This window comes from Canis lupus, chromosome 1, assembly GCF_048164855.1.
Source record: "Canis lupus baileyi chromosome 1, mCanLup2.hap1, whole genome shotgun sequence".
In the NCBI taxonomy this organism is placed as follows: Eukaryota; Metazoa; Chordata; class Mammalia; order Carnivora; family Canidae; genus Canis; species Canis lupus.
In genome coordinates this window covers 104,924,007-104,940,017 of record NC_132838.1, presented here as the reverse complement: position 1 = coordinate 104,940,017, position 16,011 = coordinate 104,924,007, and positions in this window count along the sequence as shown.

The window sequence follows — 16,011 nt, the reverse complement described above, 5'->3', positions numbered from 1 at the left end:
GAAGCCTTATAAGAAAAGGACCTCTAGGGATGCCTGGATGACTCAGAGGTTGGGCGTTTGCCTTCAACTCCGGGCATGATCCTGAGGTTCTGGGATCGAGTCCTACATCGGGCTCCTGCATGGAATCTGCTTCTCCCTCTCCCTGTGTCTCTGCCTCTCTCTCTCTATCTCTCATGAATAAATAAATAAAAAATCTTTAAAGAAAAGAAAGGACCTCTATTTTCATAATTTCCTTGAGTAGTAAAAAATGCAAACTCTTGGCTTTCAGCTGACATGTTCCATATGACTCCTGCCTCCTATTTCCATGAGGGATTCTCTGGCGACAAAGGTGAATAGCAGTCATCTGGAAACCAGTAGAACGGCCTCCAGACACTTGACAATAGGAGTAACATTTCTATTATAGGGTGTTGTTGAAAACCTGAGGAATTTCTCTCTTCTTTACCATTATACCTTCCTTTCTTTCCACTGGGAACAGGTAAAGTCCATAGATCTGATTCTCAAACACCTGACCATAGCCAACTCCAGGAGTCACTCAGACAATGGTTGGTTTGGGGCTGAAAGACATCCTTAATGCTTTTGGATACAAACTTGTGTTCTAAGTTCATAAAGTGGGCAGAGGTGTGTCTGTTGGCACCACCTGCCTCTTGAGTGTCTCTCAGGAGATGGTGATCAGTCCCTAGAACTCCAGGTGGGTGGAGTTTAAGGTGAAATCTCCCAAGTACATGGAGTCCCGTGTGTCCCTTTATTCGATGCTATATACACAAATAAATTTGACTTTTCCTATATATGTAGCTGGCAAAATGAACAGCAAGAACATCACAAAGAAAAAAGATTTTGGATACCGTTGTGCTACATTTCAAGGAGAAATCACAGTGCCGCTATTTGTGCATGGGTATTATTCCTAGTGTTTTACCTTTGGGACTCATGATGTGGGGCAGTGGCTTCATGATTTTCATGCTGTCCAGGCAGAAGAAGCAGGGGTTTAACACATCTATGGAAACTGGGTTTTCCCCAGATCCTCCCAGGAGACCACAGTTACCCATAACATCCTTGTCCTCCTGAGCACTTTTATATCATTGAACACCCTAGCCTCCATCTTCCAGGTGCGTGGTGTTTGTTAGTAACCCCAATAGTTGATATTGAACATCTCTGCACTACTTGCTGCAAGTTTTTAAAATTTTTAAATGATTTTATTAATTTATTTGAGAGAGAGAGAATACATGAGTGGGGGAAGGGCAAAGGGACTGGGAGAAGCAGGCTCCTCGCTGAGCTGGGAGCCTGATGCAGGGCTTGATCCCAGGACCTTGGTTTCATGACCTGAGCTGAAGGCAGACATTTAACTGACTGAGGCACCCAGGTGCTCCAGAAGGATGTATATGTTTAACAACATCATCAAGGACTATATTTATAATGTATGCCACTGAAAGAGCACTGACATTTTAGTTTTAGGTCAAAGTACTTGGCATGGAGATGGGAGTGATACAGGGGTGGGGCATGAAAGAGGGTATGGGATAAATGGAGCTGCAGAGAGTTGGGGGCTTGGGGTAACAGAGCCACAGGGGAAGGGAGGATAGAAGCTGTGTTAGTTTCCTAGGGCTTCTTTAACAAATTCCACAACTGGGTGATTAACAAACCAAGTATTAGTGTCTCACAGTTCTAGAGGTTCTTAGATGTCTGAAGTCAAGCTGTTGGCAGGGTCATACTTTATCTCAAGAATGGAGTCTTCCCTCTTTCTCACTTCTGGAGACTGTCAGCTATCCTTGGCCTTCCTCGGCTAGTTGATGCATCGCTCAGTCTCTGCCTTCATCATCACGCACTATTCTGTGTGTGTCTGAACTTCTCTCTTCTCATAGGACACCAGCCACTGAATTCAGGCTTACCTAAATCCAGTATGGCCTCCTTTTAACTTGATTACATCTGCAAAGATACTATTGCCTTAAAAACAACAACAACAACAACAAAAACACAAGATACTATTGCCCAATAAGGTACAATTACAGGTACTGTGAATTAGAACTTGAGCACATTTAAAAAAAAAGATTTTATTTATTTATTCATTAGAGGCATACACAGAGAGAGGCAGAGACATAGAGGGAGAAGCAGGCTCCCTGCAGGGAGACTGATGTGGGACTGGATCCCTGTACCTGGGACCATGCCCTGAGCCAAAGGCAGACACTCAACCACTGAGCCATCCGAGCATCCCAGAACTTGAGCATATTTATTTGAGGCACACTATATAACCCACAACAGGGCTAAAGGGCATGAGGGAGTTAAACGTCACTGAGGGATTAAAGTGCACTACAGGTTTTAAGTTTGGGGGTGGAGTACATACACGGACATTAAGGACATGAGGCATATGTGTGTGTTGAGGGAATAAGAGTGTGAAAGAAATCCTGGGAAGGAAAGAGATCATGGATGAGGAATTAATTGGGAAAAGGGAATTAGGATGCAAAGTTTAGTAAAAGGCATATAAACCTTACTGCCTATGAAGGGTTAAAAACTATGGGTTGGAAAGGTGATAGCTGCTTATGAATTCAGTCCAGGGGGTATTCAGTGCTCTTAGCAGAGATAAAGGGTGGGAGAAAAAGCTGATGCCTGGGAAACATGATCGGCACAGGGAGGAAATGTGGGTGGAATGAGATCATCAGAACTGGGAGAAAAGTGGCTAAAAGTAGGCTAAAAGGCCTATGAGAAAGTGGGAGTATAGAGTTGGGGTAATGAATGCAGGGACATATGGAAACTAAGGACTCCTGATAATGATGGCTAAGGCATTGAGGGCAGTGGACATAAAAAACACAATAAATAGGCTGAAGTCATGGAATGGGGAGAAGATAGATGGGGCAATGGAGAATGGAGGATTTTGTGTCAAAGGAAGGGTCAGAAGTTTGAGCTGAGGCTCTCAGGCTAGGCAAAATGTGATTTATTGGTATAGAGTTTTAAAATGCACTGGATAGACTTAGAAGAGCAACGAAGAAGATTAGGAGGGTCATTTGCAGGGAAAGATTCAGGTTTCATGGAAATCTAAAGGTTCCATGGGTGTAGAGATTGTGGTGACAGTGAGATATAGAGAGGAGGGAAGACAGGGATGGAGCTGGGGGTGATGGAGGTTGCAGGGGTACATTTGGAGGTCACTAATTCATTCTCTTACTCATTGATTCTCTCATTTGCATTTGATTCACAATTATCAACAGTTTCTAATTCTAGCCCACAAACCAATAACCTTATTTATATAAAATACCAGTAATCCTTTTCGACTGAATAGACAGTAAAGGACCAGAGGTAAATTCTGAGTAAACAGTGAGATTAAACATTTTCTCTCTACGTGGGGATACCCTGCACAAGGTAAGACCAGGTTGGAGATCTTGTGGAAACCATGAGAAGAAAATTCTGCCAACAACCTAAATGCTCCTGGAAGTGACTGCTGACCTTGAGATTCCTGAGAAGATCCAATGCCTCTTGAAACTATGATTTTAACCTTATAGGACCCCAAGTCCATTGCAATTCAGACTCAGAATCATGGTTTTATTATCTCCTAAATGCACAGTGATTGGTTATGGTAATGATAGAAAACAGCTATCCATGAGCATATCATTAACTGTAAAAAGAAAATTATAAACTATAAATTTGGAGACAATTACCCTCAAACCAATCATAGTTTTATCTTCAGACATAATAGCTTGTCAGGTTGAGATGGATCCTCCCTCTTATGCAAATTCAGAGTATAACACACAGATGCTAAAATATTTTGCATTTGGTTCAGTGTTTACATAAATATTGTGTTATCAGATATACTGTCAAATTCTTTTTCTTTTTTTTTTTTTAAAGATTTAATTTATTTATTCATGAGAGACACACAGAGAGAGGCAGAGACATAAAGGGAAAAGCAGGCTCCCCGCAGGGAGCCTGATGGGAGACTTGATCCCAGGACCCCGACCTGAACCAAAGGCAGATGCTCAACCACTGAGCCACCCAGGCACCCCTCAAATTGCTTTTCTTAATCAATGCCATAGAAGTGGATCTATGGCAACAAAAAACCCACATCGTATCCCACAATAATTATAAACACAACACCCTTGGGGAAACACTCTTGTTTATATAACTACGTAATTGAATGTATCCATCTTCTGCTATCACACATCATGAAATGTGGATTTTTGATTTGTACACATGTGACTTACAGGGTGGTTCTGGGACAGGAGATTGTTGTACCATCATGACTGCATCCTTACAATGGATGGACAATTGCTAAATTATCCTTGCAAATGGAATAAAAAAAAAAACCCTCAGAACCTATAATCTCCAACCAACTACATTTCCTTTTTTTTTTTTTTTTTAAAGATGTATTTATTTATGATAGACATAGAGAGAGAGAGGCAGAGACACAGAAGGAGGGAGAAGCAGGCTCCATGCCAGGAGCCCGACGTGGGACTTGATCCCGGGAACCCAGGATCACACCCTGGGCCAAAGGCAGGCACTAAACCGCTGGGCCACCCAGGGATCCCCCAACTACATTTCCACTGTTAAATTAAATAAGGAAGCCATAGACTGACGTGTCTTTAAAGCCTAGGTAGCCTCTGTACGCAAAGCACAATAGGACCAGAACAGAAGAAAATGAATTTAAGAAAAAATAATTACAGGTATGCCTGGGTGGCTCAGGGGTTGGGCATCTGCTTTTGGCTCATACTGGGGTTCTGGGATCAAGTTCCACATGGGGCTTCCTGTGGGGAACCTGCTTCTCCCTCTGCCTGTGTCTCTGCTTCTCTCATGAATAAATAAACAAAATCTTAAAGAAAAACACACACACACACACACACACAAATAGTTACAGTCAAACAGACCTTCCAATAATGAGGCAACCACTTAAGGTAAATACAATGAAACACTATCTTTGCTTTGCTTCCACATCCTCTCTATAAAAATCTCACTGCAAAAAAAAATAAAAATAAAAAATAAATAAAAATCTCACTGCTAGCTCCTACAGGTGAGGGACTATTTGAATAGACAAACTAACTGGCCAAATTAACTCTGGAAACTTTGAATATACATCAGTTCACCTTTTAAAGCCACACAGTACTACCTTTCATTTTGAGCACTTTTCTCACACAGCCTGAACATCTTGCCCATTTGCAACGTGTGTATAAGAATCAGTATGACATCTCTACCTGCCCCTCTCTGCCCCCTTTTGGACAAGTGCACAACACACCAACATGACTCTGCCTTCACTTCTTCAGACTTCAGTCTCCGTAAGGCTCCCCACTGCTCCTGTGCAGACAGGGTTTCCCCAAGTGCTGCATGTGTGCACAGAGACATTGGGGCACAGCGCCCCTCTCAGGCACAAAACTGCAGGCACATGCTCCTCCCTTCTCCCCAGATCACCAGCCTTGAAGTCTGTCAAGCCCACATACCTGGGTTCTCAGTACAGGCAAACCGGGACTCTATGGACACGATGGACACAGCAGTCCTCCCTCTAACCAACATTGTTATCACACCCAGATTTTTTTGTTGCCCTCTTTCTCGTTCTGGCCTTTCTTATTGCCAGAAGTTCACACATGTGCACAAAGAGAATGCAGGTGAATCCTGAAGGATCCTGAATACGCACCTGCCAGAAAGAAAAGGGCCCCCAGCAGATGGGGATCAGGGACTGGACATTCAGGATAATCCTAGGTAATATGAACACATAAGATGCTCTTCAGTCCCACCCATCCAGAGATCCTTTTGATGTCCCCAGATTCCTCTTTTGTATTTTGGGGCAAACATCGTGAGCACAGAGCTCAGCTGCTCCAAAATTTCCATTGGAAAAGTCCCTCTGCCTAATTATGTGGCTGTCAGAGTGTAACAGGGAATTGTCAGTTTAGATTCTGTCAAAATGACCATAGACCACAAAACTACCGGTCTCTGCACCTCCCTTCTCAGAATGGCTCAGAGAACAGTGTTCCTTGCAAGTCCACCTACTGGGTGGCCTGAGATGGCATTCACACTTTCCTGAGGCTTTGGCTCAGATAAAGAAGGCAAAGGACTCTAAATTTGGTGAGTCACTTTCGCCTTTCTGGTTATAACAGTGCTTCCAAAGCAACACATATCATCCCACCTTTTTTCCTGGGATGTCCACTCATAGTCCACATATTAAAATTAACCAAATATAAAAATGCAAATATTGACCCATCAAATTTCCCTCTGATCCTCTAATCCATCCTTCCTTTCTCTCTCCCAGTCTGCTCTCTATACATGTGCCTTCACATCCAATATTATTTTTAAGATTACTGATCATGAAAAAGAAGAGAAAGCATCTGTACTCCCAGCACAACCAGCATCCAAATCCTCCTGGGAAAAACAAGTATAGAGTACCCCAATTCCCAGGGATTCAGAAAGATTAACTTGCATGATGTATGTAAGATTCTCAGCAGTGTCCTGGACTCAATGCATACTCACATACCTGAAGCATGTAGTTGGTGATAAACATTTCATGAGTGCATGTTATTTACCCCAAACATCCTTGCTCAGACACCACAGCCTTATCTAGTCTCTTATCAACCTGCAGAGGGTGAGAAACTCTAGAAACTCTGAAACTGGAAAATGAGTCTACATCCAAAATACGGAGAAAGTGTTTCAGACCAAAAACTGCAAAGGTGTCTGGTATTCCCCTAGAATATCAACATTTGGCTACATTCAGATGGCTGAGAAAACTCTGTCAACCTTGCCCTGGTTCCACTGCAGTAATGGTTCCCACTGAAAATCTGGACCATGAAGATCATTCCCAATGTCCAATATTCAGCTACCATTTTCCAGGGCTCACTATTTACATTCAAAAAAAGAGAAATCAGGGATGCCTGGGTGGCTCAGCAGTTGAGCATCTGCCTTTCGGCTCAGGGCGTGATGCCGGGGTCCTGGGATCGAGTCCCACATCAGGCTTCCAGCACAGAGTCTGCTTCTCCCTCTGCCTGTCTCTGCCTCTCTCTGTATCTCTCATGAATCAATAAATAAAATTTAAAAAAGAAAAACCCAGAGAAATCAGCAGGGAAACAGGAATTGTGGGCTACCTTTTCCATGAGAAATGAAATCTAAAATATTGGCCAATGTCTAAAATCATTCATTACTGTTTACAATATGTGGTCCACTCTTACTAATGCCTTATTCTAATTATTTTGATATTCAGAATTTTATGCATCTGGGCTAATGTTCTTTTGTAACTGATGTCAGATAATAGGATGCATAGAAAAGAACCATAGAGTTTTTTTTTCTTTACAACTGACAAAGATGTTTAGATAAAAAAAGTCCAGTCATCATCTAAATATTGATAGAGCCAGTATTTAAACAGGAGGAGTTCACATGCCCTTCCAGAAAACGTTGGTTCTTGGATTCTCTCCTCTGTTTGACAATCAATGCTTCATCCAAAAGACTTCACACAGGGATCCCTGGGTGGCGCAGCGGTTTGGCGCCTGCCTTTGGGCCAGGGCGTGATCCTGGAGACCCGAGATCGAATCCCACATCGGGCTCCCGGTGCATGGAGCCTGCTTCTCCCTCTGCCTGTGTCTCTGCCTCTCTCTCTCTCTCTGTGACTATCATAAGTAAATAAAAAAATTAAAAAAAACACAAAAAACAGCAAAAGACTTCACACAGAACAGTCTTCATTCTCTGAGACTTGAGAGTATAAGTTCCAGACCTGGACACACACATATTGCCTGAGTATTGCCTACTGAGGATCATGTACACAGGTCCAGCTTCCCTGTTAAAACACAGGAGAAAACAGCCAGCCCACACATGAGCACATTTTCACATTGGAGAACCAGGACCACAATCCACCTAATACAATTCATGCTCATCTGTATATCTTTTTTTTTTTTAAGATATTATTTATTTATTCATGACAGACACACAGAGAGAGGTGGAGACATAGGCAGAGGGAGAAGCAGGCTCCTTATGGGGAACCCAATGTGAGCCTCAATCCTGGGACCCCAGGATCACGTCCTGAGCTGAAGGCAGATGCTCAACTCCTGAGCCACCTGGGCATCCCCTCATCTGTGTATTTGACTGCATCCTTCATGGACTAATATTTTTATTGATGATGACCACCAGAAAGATGCCTCCAGAATTTCATTCTCAAAGCAGGTTCCCAAAAGAGGCCCCATTGACACCACCTGAGGACTTGTGGGAATGGAAAGTTGGGGGACATAGCCTAAAACAATTGAAATGTAACAAGGAAAGAGGCCTAGAAATCTGAGATTTTACAAGTGCACCAGCTAATTCTGATGCAAGATAAATTTGAGAGCCACTGCAGTAACAAAATCACAAGTCATGCCTGAATTATACATGGATAACTCACTCTTAGATACTCTCTCTGTGGTGATATTAGTGGTGTCACACACAAAAACATACACATTGTTTTTATTTACAGAGAAATCTGATTCTAACATAGTCCTCTTCTGGTTTACAGGTCTTCCATGTCTCATTTTCCTCAGTGCTCTCCTCAAGCTTCCTGGGATTACCCACAAATACCCTTATTTTCACATTATTTCATGAAAATATTCCAACCTATAGTGAACTGGAATCTACTCAAATATTTCATCAAATAAAATGTGAAACACAGGAGCACCTGGGTGGCCCAGTCAGTTAAGCTACTGAAGAATTAGAACTTCATTTGCATTCATGATTATATTCTTCTGAATCTGGGTAGGCATACTCTAAGTTTCAGGTGCCTCTCATAACATCTGATTCCAGAGCAAAACATGATGTTCTTTGTGTCAGATGCCTTGAAACACTTCAGGTAAGGAGGAAGAAATGAAACACATCAATTAAATGACATGCAACTTAATATAGTCACTGTGGAATTACTTCCATTTTGAATGAATCTTAGAACATCATGTAATTCGCTGGAAACCATTCTTAGAAAACCTGTGCAAGACATAAGCAATGGTTTCTGAACATTGGAACAAGGAAAACAATACATCTCACACAACTAATAGGGTAACACGACTTGCATGTGCAGATTCTCACGCCAAGCAAGAATCATGAGATTTTGGAGGAATAAATTCAATGCAATATAAAAAAAATTATTCCCATTACGAATTGGTAATATTTAAGTGTGCTAGAAAATCATCAATTTTGAAATTTCCTTATTACTATATTGACCTGACATCCCCTTTTCATCTGAAAATATGGGTACATATAGACATTCTTCCTCATCAGTTCTGTTATACCTAAATTATATCTTAAGCTTACTATATATACAATTTGCATACCATGCATCTCAAAACCATGGGAGGGACGCCTGGGTGGCTCAGTGGTTGAGTGTCTGCCTTCGGACCAGGGTGTGATCCTGGAGTCCCAGGATTGAGTCCCACAGTGGGCTCCCTGCATCGAGTTTGCTTCTCCCTCTGCCTGCTTTGTGCTTAGGTTGTAGTTCTGGGGAAAGGTTTTGCTATATCCTCTACATCGGTTGCATTTCTCCCAGTTGTGTAGACTCTAATGTCAAAGAAAGTTTGAGCAATGGTTAAAGTCTTTTTTTTTTTTTTTAAGATTTTATTTATTTATTCCTGAGAGACAGAGAGAGAGAGAGAGAGAGAGAGAGAGAGAGAGAGGCAGAAGGAGAAACAGGCTCCATGCAGGGAGCCTAATGTGGGACTAGATCCCTGGTCTCCAGGATCAGGCCCTGGGCCAAAGGCAGGCTCTAAACCGCTGAGCCACCCAGGGATCCCCAATGGTTAAAGCCTTCACCAAATTGTTTACCTTTGTAAGAATTTCTTCCCAGTATGTATTCTCTCATGTTAGAGAGGTTTGAGTGCTGGGTAAAGGCTTTGTGACTTTTTTTTATATTTGTAAGATTTCTCCTCAGAATCTATTCTTTGATGTCCAGCAAGACTTGAATGCTGGGTTAAGGCTTTGCCACTTTATTTACATATATAAGGTTTCTCCTCAGTAGGAAGTCTCTGCTGCTGAGTCAGTTTGGAAGATTGCTTAAAAGCTCTGCCACATTTGCTACATTTGTAAATCTTATCTTCAAGGATACAATGACATATAAAATAGTTTAAGCTTTGGGGTTCCTAGGTGGCTCAGTCAGTAAAGGGTCTTCCTTCAGCTCAGGTCATGATCTAGGGGTCCTGGGAAGGAACCCCACATCAGGCTTCCCTGCTCAGTGGAGAGTCTGCTTCTCCCTCTACCCTGGCCCATCTCTCCCTACTCCCTGCTTGTGCTCTCTGTTCTCATGCTCTCTCTCTCTCAATTAAATAAATTCTTTTTAAAAGAAGATTTAGGGACGCCTGGGTGGCTCAGCGGTTGAGCGTCCGCCTTCAGCCCAGGACGTGATCCTGGAGTCCCGGGATCGAGTCCCACATTGGGCTCCCTGCATGGAGCCTGCTTCTCACTCTGCCTGTGTCTCTGCCTCTTTCTCTTTCTCTGTGTCTCTCATGAATATATAAATAAAAATAAAATATTAAAAAAAATAAAAGAAGGTTTAAGTCTTGATAAAATATTTTCTGACATTTATTTCTTTTATAATGGTAACTGAAACCTGAGTTCTCTGAAGTTTATTAAGATTTATCCATATTAATGCTTTTCTAGATTCATTGCATTCATAAGTTCTGTCTCTAGTAAAAGCAACATGGTAGGGACGCCTGGGTGGCTCAGTGGTTTAGCTCAGGGAATGATTCCAAGGTCCCAGGATCAAGTCCTACATCGCGCTCCCCATGAGGAGCCTTTCTTGTCCATCTGCCTATGTCTCTGCCTCTCTCTCTGTATCTCTCATGAGTAAATAAATAAAATCTTTTTTTTTTCATTTTTTTAAAAATTTTTATTTATTTATGATAGTCAGAGAGGGGGGGGAGAGAGAGAGAGAGAGGCAGAGACATAGGCAGAGAGAGAAGCAGGCTCCATGCACCGGGAGCCCGACGTGGGACTCGATCCTGGGTCTCCAGGATCGCGCCCTGGGCCAAAGGCAGGCGCCAAACCGCTGCGCCACCCAGGGATCCCCTAAACAAAATCTTAAAAAAAAAAAAAAAAAAGTTGGTAATTCTTGAAGATCAAGTCTTCACCAAAGGCCTTTCTTAGGCTTTTCTTTCTTTTTTACACCTAAAAAGTTACTCCAAATTATGTATTGTGCGGCACCCAAGTGGCTCAGTTGTTGGGCATCTGCCTTTGGCTCAGGTCATGATCCCGGGGTCCTGGTTTCAAGTCCCACATCTGCTTCTCCCTCTGCCTATGTCTCTGCCTCTCTGTGTCTCTCATGAATAAATAAATAAAATCTTTTTTAAAAGCCACAAATTATGTATTGTGTGATATCTAATGAACAGTGGTTGGATAAAGACAAGCCCTTGTTTATCAAAATTAGGGACTTTGGAATCAGGAGTGGTTTTTGTTATTAGAAGAATAATGAACTCTGAGATAAGGATCTCTCAAGTTAAATATATCTAGGCCTTTTATGTTCGGCTTAAGATTTCTAATTTGTATAAATGTTTGAATAATTCATCCTTCTATAATTGAAATGGTTCAAATCATTACTTTCAGCATAGAATAAGTGACGTTCCAAATTTCTTTTCAGAGAATAAGTACATTTAAATAATGGAATTGGGTATTTGGGTTCACAAAGATACTGTTGTGCAAACATAACTTTTTTTTTTTTTTTTTAAGATTTTACTTATTTATTCATGAGAAATACATAGAGAGAGGCAGAGACAGGGAGAGGGAGAAACAGGCTTCCTGTGGGGAGCCCCGTGTAGGACTTGATCCTGGGACTCCGGGATCACACCCTGAAGCAAAGGTAGACCCTCATCCACTGAGCCACCCAGGCATCCTGCAAACTGTGGAGGCCGAGAAAAATTAAGGCCATTCCACCTCAAGTTTAGCATTAGCACAAGTACAGCCATCTTAAGTCCCTGGGAATAAGAGCTGAACTTTACAGGAAAAACTGCAGAATGTCCTAGGCAGGGAATCCCATACCCGAAAGACAATAAAGCTCAGAATGCCCTCGGAGAGAATCCCATATCAGATCCTAAGAAACTCCCCCACACTTTCCCCCATATTGGAATGGAAAAAATTCCTCCACCCCTTCTGAAAATCCCCTAGACCAGCCCATAAAAAACCCAGCTGTAACCCACTTCGGGGTCCAAGTCCCTGCTCCACTGTGTCGGGTATACTTGGACCCACGCTCAAGCTTGTAAATGAACCCTCGTGTACAAGCATCAGTGTCGGCTTCTTGGTGGTTTCTCGGATTCTCAATCTTGGGCACAACACAAACATAATTGTCTCCAAATGGGGTTTCCTCCAGAATGTTTTCTATTCTCTATTTTTTTGGGCAGTAAGGGTTCCATTAATGGTAATCGTCACAGTTTAGTTTTATCCATAATAACATTCTTTTTGCTCTTCACTTCCTGCCATCACCTTGTTAGTCTTTCACTAACTGTGATCTCAAAGCCACAGCTTCCATGTCTTCCCAATAGCACTTTATGTAATAAATCTTTTTGCCTGTCTTTGTCAACAATCCCAGGGTGCCATGAGAAGCCATAACTGAAAGATACCAATAAATGATCCCACGTACTACACTTACATGTATATACTATAAAATGTTAATGTAGAAAATGAATATCTAACATAGGATATTAGGATAATACAGAAATAGGAAGCACCAGGACTATGCTCCACCATGAGGACACGAACTAACCAAATTGCCTTTTGAGTGCTCCACAAGCCAGTTGGGAGAACACAGCAACCTCATGTAAGAACAAGTGAAGAAGAGCCGGTTTGAAGAAAGGAAATTTTGTTACATTGCCCACAATAGCTGCTCACCCTACCTGGAACTTCATGGCAAGACTGTGAGAAAACTCTAGACTGTTCAGAAAAGATGAGGGACCTATGTGAGCCATAATCTGGCTTCACTGCAGCTGCCTGGTGGGGCTTGTTTCTGTCATGCATGACATGTAGGGCTGAGGGAATGAGAACACCCTTGATGTACTCTGGTGTCTGCTCAGAGAAAAGGAAAGTGCTTGTTCAAACACCAGAGAGAATGCAGAGTTGAAGAGCATCAGGAGAGGAATGATCGTATGCAGTGAATATGAAACAACAATTGTTTAACTGTGAAATTACAAGCACTCAGACATTATACACCTCCAGAATATATGTGTCACAGGTCCCAGAATTACTGCACAGGTGGCTGCTGTCTGTGTTTTCCTTTACAAAGCAAGTCCATAAATTCTGGGACCAGAGGCTGTTTTTTAAATTCCCAAATCTCAGCAAAAGATCACCAGGCAAACGAAGAGACAGAAAAACATGTTCCAACAAAAGGAAGAAAGTGAAACCCTAAAGCTGACCCTAAATTAGTAGAGAAGTATTAAATGCCTGACAAAGAATTCAAAATAGTGATCATTAAAGTGTTCATGAAGGAAGAGGAGACAACAAGTAACTACATGGCACCAGTAGACTATGCATGTTCAAAATGAAAATCCAAAGGACAGAAAGTCTAAAAAAACAACTAAACAGAAATTGGGAGCTAAAAAAGTACAATAACTGAATTGAAAAGACACTGAATGGTCAGCAAAAGAATTAATCAAAATGGGTTACCTCAGTGGTTCAGGAGTTGAGTGTCTGCCTTTGGCCCAGGGCGTGATCCCGGAGACCCGGGATCGAGTCCCATGGAGCCTGCTTCTCCCTCTGCCTGTGTCTTTGCCTCTCTCTCTATGTGTATCTTTCATGAATCAATAAATAAAATCTTAAAAAAAAAAGAATTAATCAAAATGAAGCAAGAATTAGACAACTTACAGATCCCTTGTTTTCAATTATCCATTGAGGGGAGTAAAAATCATGGGGAAAAGGACAGAGTCAGAGGGACTTATTGGGACACCAACAAGTGGACCAACATACACATTAAGGGGACCTTGCGAACGAGAGGAGAGTGAAAGAGAGCAGAGAACTTACATGAAGAACTTTTGGCTTAGAATTCTCACAATTGTAGAAAGAAAGATACAAATTCAAGAAGCTCAGTGAATTCTAAGTAGGATAGATGTCAAGACATGAACACAGTGATACACTATAAATAACATAACCTATCAGGGACGCCTGGGTGGCTCAGTGGTTGAGCGTCTGCCTTTGGCTCAGGTCGTGATCCCGGGTCCTGCATTGGGCTCCCTGCAGGGAGTCTGCTTCACCCTCTGCCTATGTCTCTGCCTCTCTGTGTCTCTAATGAATGAATACATAGATAGATACATAGATAGATAGATAGATAGATAGATAGATAGATAGATAGATAGATAACCTCTCAAAAATCACAAGTGAAAGAATTTTGAGACAGCAAGATAAAAGTAACTCACCTTGTGCAACAGACTCATCTAAGAATATTAATGGTTTCTCAGCAGAACTTGTATAAATAAGTGTATGAGATAATATATTCGAGTACTGAAAGGTCAGAAAATATCGACCAAAGATATTTTATCTGCAATACTATCCTTCAAAAATGGAGAAATAAAAACTTTCCGGGGAAAAACTACTAGAAGTGTACCAGTAGACTTGCCTTATAAGAAATATTAAAGGAAATCTTTCTACCTACAATAAAAAGGTTCTAAACAGTAATTAAAACCACAGGAAAATATAAAGCTCCACAAATATAGCAACGTTAACTATTGTAAAGTGGTAGCACAAATCACTTTTATTTATGTGACAGAAATTTTTAAAAGAATAAAAGCGAAAAATGATATATCTAAATTATAGACCACACCACATAAAAGATGGAATTTGGGATATCAGTGACATAAATTGGGTGAAGGAGTAGAAATGACAAACAGTAGAGTTTTGTATGCTGTTGAGAATACCAGGTTGCAATGGTTTATTATAGCTTTGAGAGGCTTTAGATATCCCTAGGGTCACAAAAAGAAAAAAACCTGTAGAACTCATAAAAAGAAAATGAGAATGGTATCAAAGTCTGTCAATACAAAATGTCAAAGAAACATAGTGGAGCACAATAAAAGAGAGAAAGTGGGATTAAACAACCACAAGAAGTAAAGTATGAAAAAACAGCAGTAGTGGTCCTTTCATCCAGTGAGTACTTTTTAAGTAGATTAAAAGGTGCAAATTGGCTGAATGAATAAACCACAAGATCAAGAACCTCCTGTCTATAAGAGAGTCACATTAAATCTAAGAACACACAAGAGATGCCAAAGTATGTGAAAAGTCTTTTCATGCAAATAGAAGCCAAACAAGGGACCAGTGGCCTTACTAATATCACGCAAATACACATTAAGTTCATAGAGTGTCAGGAAACAAAAATGACATTATTTATAGATAAAGGAATGAAATTCTGTCGATACTATAACAATAATAAATATATGTGCACCTAACAACAGGGACCCCATTTATGTGAAATACAAAAGACAGAATTGAAGTAAGAACTCAATGGTGTCATGAGAGTAGCAGAGGTTAATACCTCAATTTAATTGTATAGCAAGACCACATTAAGTCCAAGGAGAGCACTTGCGCATTACAGACCACTTACACGTAATAGACATATACATACCACTCCACCAAGCAAGAGCAGAATATATAATCTTTTTAATCATACATGGAACATTTTCTAGTATAGACAACCTGTTTGTCTGCAAAACAAGTCTTAACAAATTTGAGAAGATTAAAATCATAGAAGTTTTTTGTTGTTTTTTTTTTACCACAACGTAATGAAATTAAGAATGAATAGCAGAAAAGAATGCCTGGGTGGCTCAATCAGTCAAGCATCTGTGTTTGGCTCAGTCATGATCCCAGGGTTCTGGGATGGAGTCCCACATCAGACTCCTCGTTCAGCAGAGAACCTGCTTCTCCCTCTGGCTGTTGCCTTTCTGCTTGTGCTCTCTCTCTCTCTGACAAATAAATAAAATTTAATTTTACTTATTTTAATTTTAAAAAATGAAGAGTAGATGGAAAATCAGAAATTCCACAAATATTTTGAAATTATACAACGCACTCTTGAACAATCAATGGTCAAAATGAAATTTAAAAAATGACCAGTAATTATCTTGAGACTAATGAAATAAAACTCAGTAT